Below are 21,690 nucleotides of genomic sequence, written 5' to 3'. Positions count from 1 at the left end.
AACACTCCATCCATCCCATTATATAAGATTTTATACACGTATATCTAGACATCATCGGAACATTAAGGTAACACGAACATTAAGGTAACACTCTTCCTTGTTGCTATGTAGCTTGGGATTTCATATTTAGTCATTCAGTACAATGCATGTTGCCATGTAGCCTTAGATATATTAAATATGTCCCTAGTTAACCTACTGATAGATGAGTTATAAATATATTCAGTGAAATGTCTGATTCGACGATTAATCCCTTATCAGCCCCTAGGCTATATGGTACCAGCTACCGAGATCCTAAACAGTGAGTACATATAAGCAATGCGATGAAACTAACCTCGATGGAAAAAACAACACTGTTCTCAATATTGTCCTGTATGAGTACATATAAAGGCATGTTAAGCACAACAGGCTAAAAATCAACCAAATATATCCATGGTAGACAACATAATCTACAAATGATAGCTTCAGTGTGCAGGCTTAAGCACGCTAGTTAAGAAAAACAAGAAGTGGAAAGGTGTGTTAACTGCATCAGGCATAACATTTGTAAACAAACAAATAGTCATTCAAACTGGTACTGTGCAGGTCTAAAGTACAGTAGTTATTGTTAAAAAACGAAAAGGCATGTTAACTACAATATGCTTAACAGCAACCAAATATCGTAATTCATAGTGGTATTGTTGAAACTGTTATTGATGAAATTGAATTGCACGGCAAATAGTTGCACATATAGAGCATCACATTGTGAAGAACTGAAATAAACAAGGCATAAGGCCATATCTAGCCGATCCTTCAAAAGTTAAAGGACTTAAACAATTAGTGGATATATATATACTCCAGCAATTTTTTGCTGTTTCTAGTCGATCTCCTAAACTTAATGTTGTAAACTTCAATTTGATCAAGTTCAAAGCAGGTTCAACCGAAATTAGCATGCATTCAAACATAAACATAGATAGTTTTGCATAACAAACATAAAACATAAATTTAAACTAAGCTAAACTACTTTTGGTCGAAGTAGTTGAGCCAATCCTTCCTCGTCAGGTACGGTGTGCCATGAGTCGGGTCCGGGCCGGTGCCGTCATCGGGGTCGTTGGGGAAGGTACTCCTCCACTCGTCGATGTCGATCTCCTAGTCCTCGCCGCCCACTGATACGTCTCCAACGTATCTACTTTTCCAAACACTTTTGCCCTTGTTTTGGACTCTAACTTGCATGATTTGAATGAAACTAACCCCGACTGACGCTGTTTTCAGCAGAACTGCCATGGTGTTATTTTTGTGCAGAAATAAAAGTTCTTGGAATGACCTGAAAATCCACGGAGCAACTTTTCAGATTCAATAAAAAATATTGGCAAAAGAAATAGCGTCAGGGGGCCCACACCCTGTCCACGAGGGTGGGGGGTGCACCCCCTGCCTCGTGGGCCCCCTGCTGCTCCACCGACCTCAACTCCAACTCCATATATTCCGTTTCGCGGAGGAAAAAATCAGAGAGAAAGTTTCATCGCGTTTTACGATACGGAGCCGCCACCAAGCCATAATCTCTCTTGGGTGGGCTGATCTGGAGTCCGTTCGGGGCTCCGGAGAGGGGGATTCGTCGTTGTCGTCATCATCAACCATCCTCCATCACCAATTTCATGATGCTCACCACCGTGCGTGAGTAATTCCATCGTAGTCTTGTTGGACGGTGATGGGTTGGATGATATTTACCATGTAATCAAGTTAGTTTTGTTAGGGTTTAATCCCTAGTATCCACTATGTTCTGAGATTGATGTTGCTATGACTTTGATATGCTTAATGCTTGTCACTAGGGCCCGAGTGCCATGATTTCAGATCTGAACCTATTATGTTTTCATGAATATATGTGAGTTCTTGATCCTATCTTGCAAGTCTATAGTCACCTATTATGTGTTATGATCCGACAACCCTGAAGTGACAATAATCGGGATACTTCTCGGTGATGACCGTAGTTTGAGGAGTTCATGTATTCACTAAGTGCTAATGCTTTAGTCCGGTACTCTATTAAAAGGAGGCATTAATATCCCTTAGTTTCCATTAGGACCCTGCTGCCACGGGAGGGTAGGACAAAAGATGTCATGCAAGTTCTTTTCCATAAGCACATACGACTATATTCGGAATACATGCCTACATTTGATGAATTGGAGCTAGTTCTGTGTCACCCTATGTTATAACTATTACATGATGAATTGCATCCGACATAATTATCCATCACTGATCCAATGCCTATGTGCTTTTCACACATTGTGCTTTGCTTATTTACTTTTTCGTTGCTACTGTTATAATTTCTACAAAACTGCTATCGTTACTTTTATCACTGTTACCATTACTATCATACTACTTTGCTACTAAATACTTTGCTGCAGATACTAAGTTATCCAGGTGTGGTTGAATTGACAACTCAACTGCTAATACTTGAGAATATTCTTTGGCTCCCCTTGTGTCGAATCAATAAATTTGGGTTGAATACTCTACCCTCAAAAATTGTTGCGATCCCCTATACTTGTGGGTTATCAAGACTATTTTCTGGCGCCGTTGTCGGGGAGCATACCTCTATTCTTTGAGTCACCTGGTATTTATATCTGCTGGTCACTATGAGGAACTTGAAAGATGAAAGAACTAAGTTTTTCCCTCAACTACGAGGGGAGGTAAGGAACTGCCATCTAGCTCTGCACTAGATTCTCCTTCCGTTTTGAGTAAGCTTGCGACACCTAAACCTGCTACTGCTATGAATTCTGATATGTCGCATGTTATTGATGATGCCACTTTTGCTATGCATGATACTTATGATGAAACTACTTCTATGCTTGATACTACTGTGTCATTAGGTGAATATCTTGATGACCAACTTGCTATGGTTAGAGAATGAAAATATTGAAGATGAAATTATTGATGATAGTGATGATGAAGGTTCTCCCCCTAAAATATGAATTGCCCTGTTGGTCCTGAGGTGTCAGGACCCCGACTCGATGTCACATCGATCTAGCCGGTAACACCTCATATCACTTTGCGGCCTCACGCACGGTATCCCCACGGGTGTCGTCTTACCTTTTCCCGGGACCGTTTGCGCCTTTTGGCTCACGTATATGATAGTGTTGCTAGCATCCATATGATAAGGAGCCCGGGCTGACATGACTAGTCGTAAACCCAAAGTGGCACAGACTTACAGGGACAGGCATCCATGACCCAGCTTCGAACGTGTCGGTCATCAGCAAGTGGGTCCGGGCTGTAGCACTGGGCTAGCAGGACTCCGGTAAACCGGGCTGTAGCGGGCTAACAGGACTCCGGTACTCAAAGCGTGACATTTCCCCGAAGGGACAGACACAGGAACGAAGAAGGACACATGCCGGCCAGCCTAAGTGTTCCAGAGCAGTAGCGAGCTACCAGGGCTCAGTGGAAGCACTAGGAGACATTTCCCGGTAAGAGAGGCTACTAAGAATAAACAACTAGATAGTCAGATCCCACACATAGCACTACACATTACACGTACGCATAACATGCAGGTATGTGCTATACAACATGGCATCACAGCATAACTCAACAATTATATAGATAAAGGCTCAGAAGAGCCATCATAGCATTTATTGCAAACAGGGGTCACAAGACCCGTCATACAGAGCATACAAGCAACAAGCGGAAGCATTACATGTCTGGGTACAGACATCTATAAATGAAAAAGGCTGAAGAGCCTGACTATCTACAACATCCGACCAAGATCGTAGCTGAGGTACTAGCTACTAGTCGAAGTCCACGAGAACACTAGTAAGACCGAAGTCTCCGCTGCAAAAACATAAATAAAGCAACATGAGTACAAAGGTACTCAGCAAGACTTACATCAGATCCTATCATACATGCACTGTATCAAGAGGGTAATGTGGGGTTTAGTTGCAGCAAGCCAGCTTTGACTCTGTGGCTATCCTGTTCTACGACTACCAGAAACTCTGGAGGTGAAACAACGAACACGAGTCCACTAATCACCACTCAATACACTACTATGGATTCATCCCCGTCTCCCTACGAGGAGGCCATCCATAGCACTCACACTTGTCTTGAGCATTTTAGAGTATCCACTTCAAGTTGTCTATGTACCATGTAAGCATCCAAGAAGTCCATAACCGCAGACCCGACTATTCGAATAGATCATGTTAACCCTGCAGGGGTGTACTTCTTCACACACGCTCTCGCCACTTACCGCCATGTACACGTCATGTATCTCGGCAACCTTCAAGCGGAAGCCTGGCGAGGGTGTCGGCCACGACCTGACTAACCACACAAGACTCTAGTCCAGGTTTATCGCCTATTCGGGTTCCATCCGCAAGGAGATCCGGCCGGGGTGTCGCTCACGGCCCCAAATGATGTGAGCAGGGTTCCCGAGCCCACCAACCGGGTGCCACTCGGTACACCGTGCCACGTGTGCCTAGTCTGTCCCAAGCCCACCCTGCCGGGTGCCACTTGGTAGAAAAATAGCACTACCTACAAACACCAGAAACTAGTTGCGACTCCTGGACAGAGATCAAGTTGGTTAATAAGTCGAGAGGGGTCGAGTTACTGGAACCCAATGTGTGGTAGTATCGAGTCATTGGACAACATACACAGAACTCAGTGCTTAAGGACGGTTCCAGTGAAACAACCCACCATGTACTCCTACATGGCCTCTCACCGCTACCTTTACCAAATCGTGTTCACACACTTCACTCTCAGCAATAGAACATATCGTGACACTCCAATTCATTCCCAATGAACCAGACCTGACACACTCTAAGCAATAGCAGGCATGGCATGGTAGGAACACATCAGTGGCTTCAATCAACTCCTACACATGCTAGTGGGTTTCAACTATTTACTGTGGCAATGACAGGTCATGCAGAGGAATGGTTCAACTACCGCAGCACAAAGTAGCAGATGAATCGTTGTTGTCCTAATGCAATAACTGAGAGCAGGAGCGAGAGAGTAGGGTTTTATCGAAATGAACAAGGGGGTTTGCTTGCCTGGTAAATCAACAAGGGAGACACTGCTTCACAGACAGGTACTCTGGAACGTCTCCGGAGCAGGACCTATCGAGAAGGAACGGTGCCGGCAATCAAAACACAATCATATGCAACAATATGATGCATGAACATGGCATGTAGATGTGATGCTGTTGAGCTAATGCAACTAGTGTTCAATTGGTTTGAAGTCCATTTGAACCAAAGGTTCAAATGCATTTCTAAATTAGGTCTCTTATATATGCCATAATGTGTTTTCCCATATTCAGCATGTATGAGTTGGTTTTTCATGCATGAAACTAGTACAGATGGAAAGATTGCATTTTTCTGATAATTTTTCATATATAAATTATTTAAATCTGAGCTACGGTTGAATTGTTATGAATTTTTGAAGTTTAAATCAATTTCTGGAATTTCCTGATTTATTTTAATTCCAGAAATTAAATACTGCGTCAGCATGACGTCAGCATGACGTCAGCGGGTCAACACGGCTGTACAGGTCAAAGCTGACGTGTGGGACCCACACGTCAGTGACAGGGGGGGTTAACAGGGTTATTTTAGTTTAATTATATAGTTAGGGGGGGCACCGGGCCCACTGTCAGTGTCAGGGGGGGTTAGTCAACGGTGATTAGCACTAAGCTAATCACCTGACGGGCCGGCCCCACCTGGCAGGGCTCAGGCGACGGAGGCTCGTCGCCGGCGACCTCTGGACGCGGCGGAGTCCGCGCCACAGGCCACGGGGACGGCGTCGGAGAGCACCGGGGCGTAGCCCGGGCTCTCGCGCATCTGATGGAACAGGTGGAAGGAGCGGGGACGGCCGGAGCTCGCCGGAGCGAAGCTCGGGGCGGCGGCCGGAGTTCGGGCGCGAGCGGGTTCGGGCTGCGGGGCACGGGGAGGCCACCTGAGGGGCTCGGCGGCACCCTCGTGGCACCAGGAGCGCGAAGGGGGGCTCGGTTTGAGCGGAGGCAGCCCGAAACGGCGACGGCGACATGGACGGCGGCGAGGTGCTTCGGCCGTGGTGGGGGGCGGCGCTACGGCACGGGAACGGGAGGGAGAAGAGAGGGGAACGGCGGCGGAGCTCACCGCGATCACGCAGAGCAGCACAGCGGGGTCGGGGATGCCCGGTAGCTCCCGAATCACCGGCGAGGGTCCACGGCGGCCGGAGTCGAATTTGGCGTCGGCGATGGCTCCACGGGGCACTCCGGCTTGTGTGGCTCGGCGAGGAGGTAGCTGACGGCGAGGCGGAGCTTCTGGGCACGACGGGGAGGCGAGGGGAGGCTGGTGGCCGTGGTGGTTCTCGTCGGCGGCGACGACAGCGCTTCGGGAGAGAGGGGGAGAGAGCAGGGGAAGAGGGGGAGGCGAGGGAGAGTGAGGCGGTGCGGTCGGGGCTGCGTGGCGACGTCCGGGGTGTTCCAGGCGACGAGGAAGAAGCAGGAGGTGGAGGGAAGCAGGAGGTGGAGGCGCGGCGGTGCGCGCGCGTCGGCACGCGCCGTTCCCCTGTCGGGAAGGAAGACGACAGGGGAGGGGGCCAGGTGGGCTGGGCCACCTCCCGGCTGGGCCGGCCTGCTGGAGATGCACAGGGGAGGGGAGGCCCAGGTAAGTCCCTCCTTCCTTTTATTTTGTTTTCTATTTTTTTCTGACATTTGTTTGATTTAATAAATATATTAAATCATTTAATTTTATTATGCCAATTTTTGCAGGAGCTGGATATATTATTCCAGAGCTCTTTTATAAGTGGCATAATTTTTGGGCCATATTTCATATATATAGAAATATATTTCCAGTGCAAATAATTATCGAATTAATCCAAATGGCCAAAAATAAATGTCCATGAGCTCCTAAAATATTGTTTTGATTTTTATCTCTGTCCAATATTTTCAGAGGGCAACATGAGCATTTTCTTGGACCCTTTTGGAGAAATTTTTATTTGGGTCATTTTCAAAAATGATTCTGAGGGTTCCACCAATCCTCATTTCAAATTTAAATGAAATTTAAATATGATGCACAAATGGCTAGCTAGCCTAGGTCATACCAGACTAGGGATGTGACATGAGGGTTATGTTATGGATGAAGAAATTGCTAGAGAACTTCTTGCTTGCAATGATAGATCTGATCTTAAGAAATTACTAGCTAAACTTAAACAGAAAACTCTGAATGCTAGAATGAAATATGACCCCACTTTTGCTACTTCACCTATCTTTGTTACTGATAAGGAATATGAATTCTCTGTCGATCCTGAGATAATTACTTTGGATGAATCTGATCCTTTTTATGGCAATGAATCTGAAACTGTTGTGGCACATCTTACCAAGTTGAATGATATAGCTACCCTGTTTACTAATGATGAGAAGTCTCACTATTATTATATCCTTAAGATATTTCTGTTCTCATTAAAGGGTGATGCTAAAACTTGGTTTAATTCTCTTGATCCTGGTTGTGTGCGTAGTCCCCAGGATATGATTTATTACTTCTCTGCTAAATATTTTCCTGCTCATAAGAAACAAGCTACCTTGCGGGAAATATATAATTTTGTGCAAATCGAAGAAGAGAGTCTCCCACAAGCTTGTGGGAGGCTTCTCCGATAACTTAATGCTTTGCCTGATCATCCTCTTAAGAAAAATGAAATACTTGATATCTTTTATAATGGACTAACCGATGCTTCCAAGGACCACTTGGATAGTTGTGCTGGTTGTGTTTTCAGGGAAAGAACAGTCGACCAAGTTGAATTGTTATTGAATAATATGTTGACTAATGAAAATAATTGTACTCTTCCTGAGCCAATTGAGCCAATTCCTGAGCCAACTCCTGAACCTATTCCTAAACCAACTCCGAAGAAGAGGGGTGTTCTATTTCTCAGTCCTGAAGATATGTAAGAGGCAAAGAAATCAATGAAAGAAAAAGGTATTAAAGCTGAAGATATTAAGAATTTACCTCCTATTGAAGAAATACATGGTCTTAATATACCGCCTGCTGACGAAACACATTGTCTTGATAACCCGACACAGGTAGTAAAGGTAAATTCTCTCTATAGATATGATAAAGTTGAAATCCCGTCTACTAGATATGCTTCTATGGCTAGGAAAGAAAGTTTTAATGCTTATCTTGGTAGAGAATTAAAGAGTAATGCTTTCATGATAGAACGCTTGAGTGATTATATGGCTAGAGTTAAAGGTGAACTTAAACTCATTAGCAAATATGCTTCTATGGTTACCACTCAAGCTGAACAAGTACTTAAAGCTCAAAGTGATTTGCTCGATGAATTAAATAATAAACATGCTTTTGCTGTTAGAGTGGCTACTAGAACTGGTAGAATGACTCAGGAACCTTTGTATCCTGAAGGCCACACTAAGAGAATCGAGCAGGATTCTCAGAGCAATAATTTAGATGCACCCAGTCCTTCTAAAACGAAGAAAAAGAAAAATGATAGGACTTTTCATGCTTCTAGTGAACCTGTTATAGACACACCTGAGAATCCCAATGATATTTCTATTTCTGATGCTGAAACACAATCAGGTGATAACATGAACCTAGTGATAATGTTAATGGTAGTGTTCATGTTGATGCTCAACCTAGCAATAATAATGATGTAGAGATTCAACCTGTTGTTGATCTTGATAACCCACAATCAAAGAATCAACGTTATGATAAAAGAGATTTTGTTGCTAGGAAGCACGGTAAATAAAGTGAACCATGGGTTCAGAAACCCATGCCCTTTCCTCCTAAACCATCCAAGACAAAGGATGATGAGGATTTTGAGCGCTTTGCTGAAATGATTAGACCTATCTTCTTACGTATGCGTTTAACTGATATGCTTAAAGTGAACCCTTATGCTAAATATATGAAGGATATCATTACAAATAAAAGAAAGATACCGGAAGCTGAAATTTCCACCATGCTTGCTAATTACACTTTTAAGGGTGGAATACCAAAGAAAATTGGAGATCCAGGGGTACCAACTATACCATGCTCCATTAAAAGAAATTATATTAAAACTGCTTTATGTGATCTTGGAGCCGGTGTTACTGTTATGCCTCTCTCTTTATATCGTAGACTTGAATTGAATAAGTTGACACCTACTGAAATATCTTTGCAAATGGCCGATAAATCAACTGCTATACCTGTCGGTATTTGTGAGGATGTGCCTATTGTGCTTGCAAATGTCACTATCTTAACGGACTTTGTTATTCTTGGTATTCCCGAGGACGATAGTATGTCGGTTATCCTTGGTAGACCCTTTTTGAATACTGCAGGGGCTGTTATTGATTGCAACAAAGGTAATGTCACTTTTCATGTTAATGGTAATGAGCATACGGTACACTTTCCGAGGAAACAACCTCAAGTTCATAGCATCAATTCTATTGGAAAAAGTCCAACTATCATTATTGGAGGTTTTGAATTTCCTCTTCCTACTATCAAGAAAAAATATGATATTCTTATAATTGGGGATGTTCATATCCCCGTTGAGGTAACCTAGTGTTATTCGAAATTTCTCTGGTTCCACGTTATTCGGAATGAGTTTGTTAACAAGACTTGATCAACCTTGTTAGTGGATTCCTTTTGATGATCATGAGATGGATGAAACTAGAAGGCACAACCTTCTGTATCCTATTTTTACTTTCTGTTATTTAGAATAAATTAAGCAAAAATAGTATTATCTGTCTGTTTTGTGAATTATCCATGCACTAAAAAATATCTCGAAAATAAAAGTGCTCCAAATGCCCTGCCAATTTAGTATGATTTTTTATGGAATATTTGAGGATTTTAGGCACTGAGAACACAGCAGGGGGGGCAAGCACCTGGCCACGAGGGTCCAGGGCGCGCCCACTCCCCCTGGGCGCGCCCCCCTACCTCGTGGGCCCACGGTTGCCCCCCTCCACTTATTCCTGCACCCACACACTCCATCTTCCCCCAAAAAAATCCCAATCCAGCTGAAGCACGAGTTCTAGCTCATTTTGCTGCGATTTTCGATCTCCTTGCTCAAAGCTCCATTCACAAAAATGCTTTGGGAGATTGTTGCTTGGTATGTGACTCCTCCATTGATCCAATTAGTTTTTGTTCTAGTGCTTTATTCCTTGCAAATTTTTGCTGCCTAGGTGACCCTGTTCTTGAGCTTGCATGTCAAATTTATGAGGTCCCAAGTAATTCTAATGCATGATATAGGCTCTAGGCACTTGTGGGAGTAGTTGCTATCAGTTTTGTTGAGTTGATTCACTTTTATTTTGAGTTACTAAAAATTTCAGAAATATTTCAGAGGAAGAAATATGTCTAGAAAAATGTACCAAGGTGGTTCTTCAAGAAAGCAGGCACCCAGGCGTGCTATGCGTGAGCCAGATAATGAACCACCGAGGGAAGCTGATGTGCGGCCCTATGAATGGCCTTCAGAAGAGTTTATGGTCAATGCAGGCATTAAGGATGAATTTGATACATATTGTCACGACCGGTTTTTCAATAAAAATATTTATTGAGAAAACCAATCTTTAAATCCCAGTATAGGAAAAGTCATCCTTTCTGGTAGACAAAAGCTTGATAAACAGAGAACCAGTAGCTTCAAATATATTACAGGGTTGAGCTGAGGTTGCTCAACAATTTATTACAGACTCGCCAATATTTTACATATGGGCGGTTATGACACAGGGGTGGGGTGGCATGCTACTAGCTCGAGGGAAAAGTGTTGGTGGATAACTTGACTTCTACTGGCAGTACATCGAGCGTCGAGGTGAGGCTCGATGAATTTATTCGGGGTTGCGGAAGCAGATAATACAATGACCAAGACAGGATCGCACGGGACTGACTGGGACTCCTCTAGGCGTCGGACTCGCTATCAAACTCTTCATCCATGAGATCGCCTTCATCAGTATCTGGCCAAATCAACAAGCCAGGTGAGTACTTGAAAGTACTCGCAAGACAGTTCGGACAAAAGATATAATCAATGAATGCATGAATGCGTCATGAATAAAGGATGATGCTCATATAACAATGGTAAGATTTGCAGGACTTGATAAATAAAATAAATAGCTGAAAAACCGATCGGGTGTCTGGAGCGACGCCTTGAAAGGTAAATAAATAAAATGCATGCTGCAGTCGGGCGTCTAAGCGACACCACATAAAGGGCTTAAAAGAGATGCCACAGTCGGATGTCTGGGCGACATCACATAAAGGGCTTGAAAAGAAATGCCACAGTCGGACATCTGGGCGACATCACATAAAGGGCTTAAAAAGAAATACCTCAGTCGGACGTCTGGGCGACATCACAGACAGGGCTTTAAAAGAAATACCCCAGTCGGACGTCCGAGCGACATCACAGACAGGGCCTATAACAAAAGCAAATAACAGGTCCACCACCGTCGGACGTCTGAGCGACATCACAGACAGGACTTATAACAAAAGTAAATAACAGGTCCGCCACCGTCGGACGTCTGAGCGACATCGCAGACAGGGCTTATAACAAAAGTAAATGATAGGTTTGCCACCGTCGGACGTCTGAGCGACATCGCAGAAGAGGCTTGTAATAAATGTAAACAACAAATTAGTCCATCCACAAGAATAATCTTTTAACCGGATTTATCACACATAAATCCCACCGGAGTTTTGTCACTAAGGCTGATACCTGACAAGATAAGATAATTATAGTACTCGAACAAAGTACAAGATAATTGAAAGATTGAGACTCTGCAGAGTTTGGAAGAACTGAACACAGCCAACGGATTTCCGTAGTCACGAAAGACTAGTTCCGTTTACGGTATTTCAGTAGAAACACATTTTACTAGTACACACCCATTTCACCTCACGTTGCCAGGAATCACCCTGGCCAACGTCCAAGAAAAACTTTGAGACGGGGAGGCCACAACCTCGGATAGCATGGGATCAAATTTCTATACGCGCGCTCTAAGGGGTGCCCCCCTCTCGGTCCCAACCGGAAACACCCATGCCCCTGACCTGATGACGGGCTTTAATCCAGAGCCATGGAACCCTCATCCCGGCCTCTCCACTTGGAAAATGATTTCCAACTTACTATGCCATATTCCTTTCGGAAAGCATGTGATAGTATAGGATGGAATGAATGGGAATGTGAATTTCGTCATGACGACACGGAAGTCAAATAATCTGGCATAAGACTGGCATGTCACAACACTGCCATCTTACCCATCCTCATACCAACACATGGCTTTGCAAATATGTATCCAACAACATAATGCTTTCCGAAACCTACTTTCCGATTATGTGCATGAGATATATCATGCAAGGAGATGTTCATAAACATGCCATGACTATACTAGAATGCAAACATGCAGCAACACTCATCATATCAAGAGTTCAAACATGCTTGCCTGGTTCGGAGTAGTCGGAGTGTAACTGTGCGAAGTTTGCAGCTCCGTCACCTCCTCCGGTATCTACGGTATAAGAAAAATACGCACGCAACGTAAATACCGTGAGTGTACAGAAAAGTGCTCCAAATATTTTTCAAATAAATGTGATAAAAAAACTAGACAAAAATCTAAAGAGAACGGAAAAAGAATTAATCAAAAATACTTTTCTGATCAAAAGTTATAAGAGTTTTGGTCCAAGGACCTGTCTGTAATGAAACAGAAAACTTCCAGGGGGCTTTGCAGAAGAATCCAGAAAAACGGTTCAGAGAGGAAGCGTATTTGCCAGAGTACACCTTCTGCAAATGATTTAAAAAAACAAAAGAGAGGCTGACGGGCGGGTCCCACCCGTCAGGTTTGAAAGTTCAAACAGGGGAGTCGGGGCTCGTCGGCGCCCGAGAGCCGCGGTGGTCGCCGGCGGCGATCCACGGCAAGGCAGGGAGATCGGAGTGTACCTCCGTGATCAGGGCGCCATTCCGCGTCTGTGGGAGGTGGTAGTGGTCGCCGGTGAGTACCACGTCAGCAGCGATGCTTGCTCCGGCGGACGGTGATTCGAGTGGTTGTGGATCTCGCCGGAGAGAGCTGCAGAGGTGGAATTGGTGAGGGGGTTAGACTCGCGATAGTATGAGGAGGTATCTGACGAGGATAGGGCGCCGGAGATGGCCTTACCAGAGTGAATCACGGTGGGGGCCGAGGCGGAACGGAGTGGCCGGAGTCGGGGAAGGAGAGCCCCTCGTGGCTCGTTCAGTAGCTGTGCGGGGTCTGATAAGGTAGAGGAGGTGTGCCCGGGGCGAGAGCAGGCTCGGGGTGCTATATATAGCCGCCCCGAGGCGGTTGCCGAGAACGGGGTTCTCCGACGAGGTGATTACGGCGGCGCTGCGGTTGCACGGGAGGTTTCAGAGGCTGAACGTCGTCGTGGGTGTTCCATGGTTCCGTTTTGGTGCTAACCGCGTTGGGATTTGGGGGTTTAGGGGGAGCTCGACGGAACAGGGCGGCGCGGGCCCGTCGGCGGCAGGGAGGTGGCCACGCGGAGCCACCAGGACGCTTGGGCGGCGCTGAACGGCGTTGTGCCACCGTTCTCCTTCCTGTCAGCCGCTGCGGCGCTACGGCCGCCGCAAGACACGCCGGGGCAGGCGGGCCAGGGTGCCACCGACGCCAGGAAGGCACCAAGCACGCGTGTGAGGCTCCGGACAAGCAAGCCTGGCCGTGAGCTACGTGCCAAGCGCACTGTGAGCTCGTGACTGAAGTTACTGACGAAGATCGACACTGAACTTCTGAATTTAACTGAATATGACTAGAATAGTGCATGCAAGGTGTTCGACAGAATGATCCAGGCATGTAGGGATTTTTCCTTGAGCTGGTTTTTTGTGGAGGGGCCTCTCATTGCATCTAGAGGCTGCCTGAATATTTGTGGAATTTTTGGAGAGGTGTAGATCTAAATTTCACCAAATTTGGCAAATCTGGTCCAAACTTGCAGTGAGTGCAATTTGAAATATTTGAACAGGAGAAGAGTGGATCAAGATGGTTCTGGGTTGTGGGTTCAAAGGACTATCCAGGGGTGTTGAGTTGAGGTCAAAAATCAAAAGCATTAGGGCACTTGCTTTGCAATCCACCTAGGCTCAAAAGAAAAGACAGAATTATTTTGGGAGGAGAAATAGTTGGAATAAAATCCAAAAATGGATTTTATTAGTTTGGACAAAATGTTAGGGTTGTACCAAAGTGGGAGGAAAGGTTTTTGGGAAAATTTCACCGTAGGAAGCATGGTGAAATTTTTGAAGGGATCAAAGCCCAAAACTAAAAGGGTTTTCATTTTAAAAGAAACCAAATCCAAGAAAAAGAATGTTTGAGAGGCCAAACTTAGAAGATGGTTTTTAGGAAGGGTTTAAATGACCTCCTTTCAAACCAAGCAAGGCTCTTTTGAAAAAAAACCACCAAAAAATTTGGAGTGTCACAGCACCTACCCCCTTAGGAAAAATCTCGTCCCCGAGATTCCAGCTGATCCTTAAACAGGTGTGGGTGCTCTGTCCGAAGAAAATCCTCGCTCTCCCAAGTTGCTTCATTTTCGGTGTGATTGCTCCATTGAACTCTGAAAAACTTAATGGCTTTCTGTCGGGTCCTCCTCTCAGATTCTTCCAATATTTTTATCGGGTGCTCCCGGTAAGTGAGGTCTGGTTGCACGTCAATATACTCATGTGAAACTTGCTTCTCTGGGTTGCTTATGTATTTTCTCAACTGCGAGATGTGAAACACGTTGTGGATACCGGATAAGTCTCCGGGCAGGTCCAGCTGGTAAGCTACCTTGCCTTGTCAGGCCACTATATGAAATGGTCCGATGAATCTTGGTGCTAGTTTCCCCTTAATCTTGAATCGTTGCAGACCCTTCATAGGAGAAACTCTAAGGTATACCAATTCTCCAGGTTCAAAACTGATTTCCCAATGCTTTCGATCATAGTAACTCTTTTGCCGACTTTGAGCTGTTTTGAGTCGTTCTCTAATCGTCTTAACTTTCTCCTCGGCCTCCTTGATCATATCTGGGCCAAAGATATGGCTATCTCTGGTCTCTGACCAATTTAGCGGGGTACGACATCTTCTCCCATATAGAGCTTCAAAGGGTGCCATTTGCAAGCTGGCTTGATAGCTGTTGTTGTATGCGAACTCTGCATATGGCAAACTTTCCCAACTGTTCCCGTAGGTGAGGACACAGGCTCTTAGCATGTCTTCTAAGATTTGGTTTACGCATTCCGTTTGTCCATCAGTCTGGGGATGGTATGCGGTACTGAAGGCTAGTTGGGTTCCCAGTGCCTGTTGTAGGTGATCCCAGAATGTAGAGACGAACTGTCGAGATAATAGTCTTAGGGACTCCATGTAGGCAGACGATACGGGCAAGATAAAGTCTGGCTAGTCTCTAAGTGGTGTAAGTTGTTTTTACCGGAATAAAATGTGCCACCTTGGTTAATCTGTCAGTTATGACCCATATGGCATTGTTTCCGTGTTGTGACCGTGGCAGTCCAACGATAAAGTCCATTCCAATCTCGTCCCATTTCCACTCGGGTATCTTATTTGGATGTAATAGTCCGGCTGGTTTCTGGTGCTCGGCCTTGATACGTTGACAAGAGTCGCAGCATGCAATGAACGTGGCTATATCTCTCTTCATACCATGCCACCAAAATTTTTCCTGAAGGTCTTTGTACATTTTTGTCCCTCCAGGATGGATTGAATACGGAGCTGTGTGACTTTCAGTTAATATCTGTTGTTTGAGGTCCTTGACATTTGGTACGCATAGCCTTTCTCCATACCACAATATTCCTTGCTCATCTATGTTGAATTCTGAGGCTCTTCCCAAACTCACTTTTCTTTTTATGCCCTCAATGCTGGGGTGTCCGTGCTGGGCTTCCTTGATACTTTCCATTAGGGTAGGCTGTAGTTCTATATTCGACACACTACCTTCGGTAACCATTATTAGATTGAGTCGGGCAAATTCTTGTTGAAATTCTGGCCTCAACTTTGGGATATTTTCATTGTCCGTGCTGGGATTTTGACTAAGTGCATCTGCCACAACATTTGCTTTTCCGGGATGATAGTGGATTCCAACATCATAATCCTTCACCAACTCTAACCAGCGTCGTTGCCGTAAATTTAACTCTGGCTGTGTGAAAATATACTTAAGACTCTTATGGTCTGTGTATATCTCGCAACGATTCCCAAGTAGGAAGTGTCTCCATTCCTTGAGTGCATGGATGACCGCTGCCAATTCCAAGTCATGAGTGGGATAATTTTCCTCATGCTTGCGTAGTTGTCTGGAGACATACGCAACTACCTTGCCTTCTTGCATCAATACGCATCTGAGGCCTTTCCGGGATGCGTCACAATATACCTCAAAGTTCTTGTGTATATCTGGCACAATTAGTACAGGTGCCGTTGTTAATTTTCTTTTTAGCTCTTGGAAGCTTTTCTCACATGCTTCTGTCCATTCAAATTTCTTGCCTTTCTTGAGCAATTGTGTCATGGGCTTTGCTATAGTGGAGAATCCTTCAATAAATCTCCGATAATAGCCTGCCATTCCCAAGAAACTCTGTATGTCCGTTACGTTAGCTGGCGGTTTCCAGCCAAGTACGGCCTTGACTTTTTCCGGATCTACTGCAATACCTTCTTGGGTTAGCACGTGGCCCAGAAAACCCACCTGCCTTAGCCAAAATTCACATTTGCTGAATTTGGCGTACAGTTGATGTTTTCTGAGTTCTCCGAGTACAATCCTGAGATGTTCGGCGTGCTCTTCTGGTGTTTTGGAATATATCAGAATATCATCGATGAACACCACAACAAACTTGTCCATATACTTCATAAACACTTTGTTCATGAGGTGAACAAAATATGCGGGGGCGTTGGTTAGCCCAAATGGCATTATGGTGAACTCATACAACCCATATCTGGAGGTGAATGTGGTCTTGGGAATATCTTCTGTTCGTACTTTTAACTGGTGGTATCCTGATCTCAAATCAATTTTTGAGAAGACTTTGGCCTGTGCGAGCTGATCGAATAAATCATTTATTCGGGGCATTGGGTATTTGTTCTTGATTGTGACCATGTTGAGAGCTCGATAATCAATACACAACCTCATTGTTTCATCCTTCTTCTTGGCAAATAAAATTGGAGAACCCCAAGGTGAGGAGCTGGCTCATATGTATCCTTTCTCCAATAATTCTTTTATTTGCTTCTTCAATTCTACCAATTCGGATGGTGCCATTCTGTAAGGTTTCTTGTAAATAGGAGTGGTCCCGGGTGCTAGCTCAATGCTGAATTCTATCTCTCAGTCTGGTGGCATGCCTGGTAGTTCTTCTGGAAATACATCTGGAAATTCACATACCACTGGAACCTTGTTCAGCTCAGAAACGTCCACCTTGTTTAATCTAGGTTGCCGAGGTATTTGTTTCTCCTTGGCTGGAACTTTTATTTTCTTCCCTTGATGGTGGGTGAGAATCACGGTACGGTTGAAGCAGTCAATAAAACCTTTGTTGGTGGTCAACCAATCCATTCCTAGGATGACATCCAGTCCTTTGCTTTCCAGTACAATAAGGTTGGCATAAAATTTCAATCCTTCAAATTCAATAACCACACCTTGACAGTAATTCTGGGTCACTTGCTTAATCCCAGGGGACTTGACGATCATCGATTTTTCCAAGGGAAGCATCGAAAAATTATTTTGCAAAGCAAAACTTTTCGAAACGAATGAGTGAGAAGCTCCAGAATCAAACAAAACCATGGCAGGTATTGTGTTGACGGGGTACGTACCGAGTACGATATCTGGGGTGTTCTGTGCTTCCTCTCGGGTCACGTGGTTCAAGTGACATTTCTGGTGGTTGTTGTTGGGGTTGAAATTGCTTCGCTTTGGTGCTGAATTATTTCCACCATTATTGAGCTTCGGGCTTGAGTTCCTTGGCTTGGGACACTGTTTGGCATAGTGCCCTTCTTCTCCACAAGCATAACAGGTAACGCCTGGGCGATAGGTGAACTCTTTGTCTCTTGCATGGAAATTCTTGGTTGGACGTGAATTATTCACCGAGGTTTTGTGTGAATCCCCCTTCTGAAATTCCTTCTTGCTTCTGTGATTGCGAGAAAAATTAGTCTGGTCCCTTTTCCGTTTGCAGATATCTTCCAGGCTACGTCGCTCATTTTCCAGGGTAATGGCCTTATCCACCAGTGTTTTAAAATCTGGAAAGGTGTGCTCAACTAGCTGGCACTTAAGGGCGGGTGCCAGGACTTCCAAGAATTTTTCCATCTTCTTGCTCTCGGTCATGCGTTCTTCATTGGCGTAGCGAGACAGCAGTGTGAATTGGCTGTTGTATTCTGACACTGTCATGGCTCTTTGCTTGAGTTCATCAAATTCCTTCTTCTTGATTTTCATGACGCTCTTAGGAATATGTGCCCCACGAAAACCTTCTTTGAAATTCTCCCAGGTGATTTCATTTTCGTTGGGGTGAATGTGCAGGAAGTTTTTCCCACCACGATGCAGCTGCACCTATGAGATAATGTGGTGCATAAAGTACTTTTTCACGGTCTGAACACTGTGCGATAATTAATTTTCTCTCCATGTCTCGAAGCCAGTCCTCGGCCTCAAGAGGCTTGTCAGTATGAGAAAATGTTGGAGGACGCGTCTTTTGTAACTCAGATAATTTGGATTGCGGTTGATACTGACCACGGTTACTTCCCATATTGATGAATTGGTTCATCATTCCCTGGTGTTGCTGCTGACTCTGTTCATACAAACGACAAACTTGTGTGAAAGCTGTTTCACTGTCCTGTTGACTTGTCTGACCCTGAGTGAAATTCTGGTTCTGCGGTGTGCCATAATTTTCTTCTGGCTGAGTTGGCATGGAGCGCGTCCAAGGACGAGACATCTTTCACTCTGGGGATATATTTTTGTGAACTCGTAAGACAAGAAGGAGAGTCGCAAAAGTCAATAAAATCACACACAAAGAACATTTTTAAACTCCATGGTATTTTTTTTTTGGAAACACACGATTGCGCGCGGAGAAGGACTAGTGCATATCTTACACGCGGGCATAATTATACATTACATCACTCAGGATATGCGTACATAATCCTGACATGTTATTTAAACTAGTGCACTCCTCCAGGTCCTACATGGTGCGCAAACAGGCTACTTCTCACAACCTATATACATAAAAACATATTACACAAGTTAATACATCGCATGGCGTCTATGCGTACTTAGTCGGAGATGGCGAGGATCTCCCTTGGCCTGCCGAGGGTGAGACGCAGAGACGCTGGGGAATCAACCTCCTCCTCGCTAATAGGTTCCAGACGAGAAATGTTGTGTTGAGCTGATGGAGCAGGTGCTGTAGGCGGAATAACACGAATACGAGTGGGTGGAATAGGTGGGGTAGCACGTATGGGAGTGGGTGCAACAAGTGGCGCAGAGCGAACGGAAGTGGGTGCAATAGCCTGGTTAAATTCCTCAGTGGTAGGCAGACGACGAGCAGAGGCGAGTATGGTAGGTGAGTGAGAGGTTGTGGATGACACAAAAGTCAGTGGTGGAGCGGTGTGCAGGAGTTCCCTCCTATTAGCAGCACAGCCATGAACTGAGTCCATGCGTGCAGCTACGAGGTCATCCACCATGCAGTTGAATGCTGCCTCCAGGGCTCGGAGGTACTAGACAAGCATCTCAAAGGCTTCGTCTCGCTCTCCTCTGGGGCAAGAGAAAGAGTAGTGACAGGTGTAAGGCACATGGCATGGAAGGTAGCGGTAGCGACGGATCTTCATTGCCGAAAGAACATCCCGAAGACGGGCTATCGTCTCGCGGGCAGCCATCTGCATAGCGTGCCTTTCTGTAGGCATGGCTCTCCCCACGAATCGGAGACGGCGTATTTCAGCATGGCCTCCCCTGAATTGCACCACGGCCTGGTGCATAGTCAGACTGTCGTTGATCTTGTGTGGATAAAGCGTGAAGACTGGGCGCACGGATGGCCCCATCGCGACCTGAACGATGAAGGAGAGGAGTTTGACGAACCCCTCAGGCACGTTCGCGAACATCTGAGACTCGCAGTCATTGCCGACCATCTACAAAAGTAGGCAAAAATTCTGAGTGGTCAGATCATAAATTTTATGCTGACTGTCAGAAAATGACTACATTTGTAAAAACATGAATAACTCTATCATGCTAATAACCAATTAGCGATCGCACCTAGTGGCTTCCTACAGTCAGCCTGGCTCTGGTTACCAAGTCTATCACGACCGGTTTTTCAATAAAAATATTTATTGAGAAAACCAATCTTTAAATCCCAGTATAGGAAAAGTCATCCTTTCTGGTAGACAAAAGCTTGATAAACAGAGAACCAGTAGCTTCAAATATATTACAGGGTTGAGCTGAGGTTGCTCAACAATTTATTACAGACTCGCCAATATTTTACATATGGGCGGTTATGACACAGGGGTGGGATGGCATGCTACTAGCTCGAGGGAAAAGTGTTGGTGGATAACTTGACTTCTACTGGCAGTACATCGAGCATCGAGGTGAGGCTCGATGAATTTATTCGGGGTTGCGGAAGCGGATAATACAATGACCAAGACAGGATCGCACGGGACTGACTGGGACTCCTCTAGGCGTCGGACTCGCTATCAAACTCTTCATCCATGAGATCGCCTTCATCAGCATCTGGCCAAATCAACAAGCCAGGTGAGTACTTGAAAGTACTCGCAAGATAGTTCGGACAAAAGATATAATCAATGAATGCATGAATGCGTCATGAATAAAGGATGATGCTCATATAACAATGGTAAGATTTGCAGGACTTGATAAATAAAATAAATAGCTGAAAAACCGATCGGGTGTCTGGAGCGACGCCTCGAAAGGTAAATAAATAAAATGCATGCTGCAGTCGGGCATCTAAGCGACACCACATAAAGGGCTTAAAAGAGATGCCATAGTCGAACATCTGGGCGACATCACATAAAGGGCTTTAAAAGAAATGCCACAGTCGGACGTCTGGGTGACATCACATAAAGGGCTTTAAAGAAATGCCACAGTCGGACGTCTGGGAGACATCACATAAAGGGCTTAAGAAGAAATACCTTAGTCAGACGTCTGGGCGACATCACAGACAGGGCTTTAAAAGAAATACCGCAGTCGGACGTCCGAGCGACATCACAGACAGGGCCTATAACAAAAGCAAATAACAGGTCCGCCACCGTCGGACGTCTGAGCGACATCGCAGACAGGGCTTATAACAAAAGTAAATAACAGGTCCGCCACCGTCGGACGTCTGAGCGACATCGCAGACAGGGCTTATAACAAAAGTAAATAACAGGTTTGCCACCGTCGGACGTCTGAGCGACATCGCAGACAGGGCTTGTAATAAATGTAAACAACAAATTAGTCCATCCACAAGAATAATCTTTTAACCGTATTTATCACACATAAATCCCACCGGAGTTTTGTCACTAAGGCTGATACCTAACAAGATAAGATAATTATAGTACTCGAACAAAGTACAAGATAATTGAAAGATTGAGACTCTGCAGAGTTTGGAAGAACTGAACACAGCCAACGGATTTCCGTAGTCACGAAAGACTAGTTCCGTTTACGGTATTTCAGTAGAAACACATTTTACTAGTACACACCCATTTCACCTCACGTTGCCAGGAATCACCCTGGCCAACATCCAAGAAAAACTTTGAGACGGGGAGGCCACAACCTCGAATAGCATGGGATCAAATTTCTATACGCGCGCTCTAAGGGGTGCCCCCCTCTCGGTCCCAACCGGAAACACCCATGCCCCCTGACCGGATGACGGGCTTTAATCCAGGGCCATGGAACC

This window comes from Triticum aestivum, chromosome 6B (genome assembly GCF_018294505.1).
Source record: "Triticum aestivum cultivar Chinese Spring chromosome 6B, IWGSC CS RefSeq v2.1, whole genome shotgun sequence".
Lineage (NCBI taxonomy): Eukaryota > Viridiplantae > Streptophyta > Magnoliopsida > Poales > Poaceae > Triticum > Triticum aestivum.
The sequence above is the reverse complement of the archived record's forward strand: the minus strand, read 5'-3'. Positions refer to the sequence as shown.